Raw genomic sequence first — 4,693 nt, forward strand, 5'->3', positions numbered from 1 at the left:
AATCGCCCTCTGCCTCCGCTCTTATCCTTTGAGCCGACCTATACATTCTAGCTCAAGAATCCTTACTTTTTTTTATTGCAATACTCGCGTCTCGGTACAATCCATTTCGGGCCTATTGCTTCGTAGGATTGTTTTCTTATCTGCGACGTCGATCGTCGGAAACGTTTATTAGCCGCTTGAGCTCTAGCCGCTAGAGGCTCTCTCTTTTAATTACTGATCGGTGATCATTAAAGCAGTCAACCGTGGTAAAGGAGATGCTGCAGCGAGTTTTGCGAAGAAAGCGAAACACGGTCGGGGAAAAATGACACCAATGGAGATGACTGAATATATCTGAAGTGTCATGCGGTCTTAGTCACATTAGCCATTAATGATATTTAGATATATAAATTAACTTCATACAATATTTACAGAAATCTTGCGAGAATAAATATTTAAAAAATACGCTTTTTCATATAATACAATTTTCACAGTTCTGCGGATAACAGTGTCTTTCTATGTGAGATTTGTCTTTCCTGTAATCGAAGATAATATATCGCTTAAATTTTTGGATTCGTTAAAATTTATATCTATCGCAAAAAAGTCAATGAATGAGCAATTAAATTTGAGGAAGAACGGCTCCTCATAAAAATGCTTAAGTTAATTTATAACTAAAGCGCTGTCCTATTTTTTGATATCTCAGTCTCCTTTGAAAATCCATTTTATTTTTGGTTATATTATGCGAAACCTATTTCAATCTAAACTCTGAGGTATTTTTCGCGATGCCGACGTGATAACAAAAACTTGAATTTTCCTAGAATCTGTCTCTGGTCATCGCCCTCCCTCTCTCTCGTAAACTTGTATTAGCTCGACTGATTGTCGGTGATATGTGGTGAACGTCTACGCTTGTTTTGTCAAGATTGTCGTATTGCGTCTGATGAGAGCAGTCATCAGCGCAGCTGTCTGTCGTCTCGATATCAAGGGAAAAAAGAGAAGCAGCAGATTCTGTACAACCTCGGACTTGCCGCCGTGCAAAATGGTAGCCTGGTACTGCTGTGCCGTAGGCAATAATCTCGTTCAAGTTTACAGACTTATTTAATTCCCTATCGTTAAAGAAATCCTAAGAAAGTGGTTGAAAATTGATTCTGCCGAATCCTCAGGGAATACTATCGGAAAATGTATCCTATTTCTCTACAGTTACGATGAGAATAGCAGGAGTGTCTGTTGGTTTTGTCATCCAACTTATTAATACCGTAACGAACACCTGGGAACAACCCTCGTGTTTTCTCTACGCGTGCCACCCCTACGACATTTCTCAGAGGCGGAGAAGGGGATGGCGGTGCGTGGAAATTGAATCGCATTTTAATGTGTTCTGTCATCGAGCATAAACACTCAACATTATCGTGGCTTTTATCACAGGAAATTGAGTCAACAAATGTTAATTTGGCTGATTAAACGGCGAACAGTTTCAACAGCGGCACATCTTTGAAATACACGCCTTGGTTGGCAAAGCGGTGATATGAGATTAGCTACAACTAGTAGAAGCTTTTGAATAGCATTATCCTCGTTGATCCACCACCAACAATTATATCATGAATCTTTGCCCTATCCATTTTCAAGGTTGGGAAAGTTACTTTATAAATGTATGTAGTTACAGTTTTTTCGCTAAAAATGTAACTAGTTACAGTTACAAGTTACCAATCCTGAAAAGTAACACTTTACAGTTACAGTTACTCAAAAAGTAACGAATCGTTACTTTGCAATTACTTTCTTGTAATGAAAATAAAAATATCAAATCTGCATTTGAATTGTAAAGCGTCGATAAAGACGTTTATGCGCAAATTTAAGGCCTAATGCAATCTGTGGAGGTTTAAAAAAAATTAATAAAGTAACTATTAATGTAACCATTAAATTAGTTACTAGTTATCGAAGAAATGTAACTGAGTTAAGTTACAGTTACAGATGGAGAGAAAGTAACGAGGTTAAGTTAGAGTTACCAAAAAAAGTAACTGTAACCGTAACTTCGTTACAAGTAACGAGTTACTTCCCAACCCTGTCCATTTTAACGTTACTCTATAGGCTTTAGAGCGTTTTTAAACAGACGCTTCAGTTCCTCGACACAGTGAATAATCAAAGTCGACGCCATCCAGCAAAGTATTAATTTCAAAGCCGACCTGCGTGAAAGAGGACAGCATTCTTTTGGTATGCTGAAATGCGGTTTTCAACCGACAACAACTTATTTCCCATCTTGTATTTTCTTACAAATCCTTGGGCGTAATGTGCGATCAAGTAATTATCGAAATCATCTCCACCCAAATGAATATCATCAGTTAACTTTGGGCAAATATTATCCATGAGATGTAATAAACTTTATTGTAGTCATTAGAGTTTTCCATAAAATAAATTGTACTCCAGAGAGACCATATTAGAGAAATCTTTATATTATAGATATATATGTGTTTCATTGAATTAAATATTAATTCTAATGCTCGTATCATTATTCAGTAAATTTTACATCACAACTTTGATTGTCAACTCTGGATATATGTACATATACGGCATCAGATTTCTCTTATTGATGTGCTGGGCATGCAGGCTTATTTCAAATATGCCATCGTCGATAGTTAGTATTGATACGTTGCCGCCGAGATCGAAGATCAAAACGTTCCTTTCACCGCGGCGGCCCTTTTTGTCGAGCCCGCAAGCGATGGCGGCTGCGGTCGGCTCGTTAATGATCCTCGGGACGTTCAGAGTGGCGATAGTGCCCGTGTCCTTCGTAGCCTGACGTCGAGAGTCGTTGAAGTACACCGGCACCGCGATCCCAGTGTTCGTGACGGTCGTGTCCAAGTAAGCTTCCGCAGTTTCCTTCATCTTGGTCAAAACCGTCGAGGAGATCTCTTCGGGGAAGAAAGATTTCGCCTCGCCCTTGTAATAATACGCAACGAGTAATTAATGGAGCGGTACGTGGATGAAAAACATTCACCGGGAGGAAACTTATGAAGGAAGGAACGTGCTTAGTCAGTGCGATCGAGCCGATTTTTCACGCGGCACGGATGTTTTTTCTTCTTCTTTCATTAAGCGCGTATATAAATAGGTACGGAATTTTCCCCATCATTTATATACATAGTTAATGCGCTTATTTTGTATTACAGATTTTCGTTGTCATTGATGACTGCGAAGGATCAATGTTTTCACATTTGCATCGACGAGTTTTCGACTCGCTTGCCAATTAATCTTTTAATCTGTAAACAATTAATTTAACTTCTTTTATATATTTACATCGTTATTAATCCTAATGACTAGCCCTCTATTAATCCTGACAACAGCTCATGTGCATAATGTAGAGAAATTTCCACATACAGACGTGCAATGAAAAATTGTTAGAAACATTTTATTAATTGGAGAGAAGAAAATAAATAAATAAATTTTTCTCGCTATTTATAAAATAAAAATTACAACTAAACTCTAAATAGAAATTGAAGATAAAATCACGTTTCTCTTTTTATTTCCGCTGTGCTCGCTTTCAGGATTAAACATACGGTTTTATCGTAACGTTGGTCGACTAAATTGTGTTGAGATGTAGCCCTAATTGGAGGCGGACGTGAGCCCAGCTAAGACAACCACTCCGAAAGGAAGCGGTTGCGGCTATTATCAGCATCATAAACACGGTCTGTTACGGCGGACTAGCCGTATCCCAGGTCCGTATACGAGCGATAGTAGATTTCGAAGCAGCGAGTCGATTTGGCGGCGCCGAAACGAGCGCATTACCGACTTCGCCGGTAGTTCCGGCGATTCCCTTCTTCCCTTGTTCTAACAATGGTGAAATACCGCAGCTGCGAGCAGAAACAGGAGCAAAAACAACGGATACATTGGGTAAACTACGCGCTCACTAGCAACCTTGCCAAGTCGCTTGATCTCGGCACTATTGTTAAAATTTTATCCGCGACTGTTGTCACGTGACAAGTCATACGAATTCTATCGAAATGGTATGTGCGGCTCGCGCAAAAGACCTAAATCGGGGACAAATCTAACCGACGCGAACCTGTGCAAGAAGACTCATAAAAAAAACTTATGTAATGATGGAATTCAAGATTAGATTCTTTGTTGCATCGCCGATCGGTCCCCATAAACGCGACGTAGCTCGGTGTGGTGCGGTTTTCTTGGTTCCCTTCGCCATGACAAAATACTCGGACACAGGAATAGGTCATGCCCAGATCGATGCCGTCCGCCCGGCGTTATCATTGCGGATCTGAAATTTTGGGAAGCAGCGACGTGGACTTGATCGTCGAATCGCGGTTCCGTTGTTTCGTAGCGTCCCCGGCGTTGTCTATTGTCCTGTCAATTTCGGGCCTCCGCCGTTCCGAGCATCATAATTACCGCGATGAATTATGTAGGAATTCAGCCGATTGCGTCCTTGCGCCGAATTAACACTTATCGGTTAGATAAATTTTCTATTTGCATCGTTGCACCAGCATTAACGCTTATTGATCGGATAATTTTTCCATCTACAATTACGTTATGGGTGAGATTCCTTGTTCGTCGTTTATTGAGAGAAACGATATTTTCTAATTATTATCTGGCTTGACATTTTCGCTCGAGATATCGAACATTCGATACTACGTATCAGTCTTGCCGGCCTGCCCGCGTTATTGCGTTCCATAACACGCTGATTGCTAACAATATTTTAATTATTATACATTCGATTAACAATTAATAC

The 4,693-nt window shown here is 39.9% G+C and overlaps 1 pseudogene; it reads right to left on the reverse strand.

The window, feature by feature from the left end:
- Positions 1 to 734: 734 nt before the first annotated feature.
- LOC105564555 lies at positions 735 to 4,184 on the reverse strand (annotated as a pseudogene).
- Positions 4,185 to 4,693: the final 509 nt, after the last annotated feature.

Source organism: Vollenhovia emeryi, unplaced genomic scaffold, assembly GCF_000949405.1.
Source record: "Vollenhovia emeryi isolate VEMERY1.0 unplaced genomic scaffold, V.emery_V1.0 DF939163.1, whole genome shotgun sequence".
Taxonomy (NCBI): domain Eukaryota; kingdom Metazoa; phylum Arthropoda; class Insecta; order Hymenoptera; family Formicidae; genus Vollenhovia; species Vollenhovia emeryi.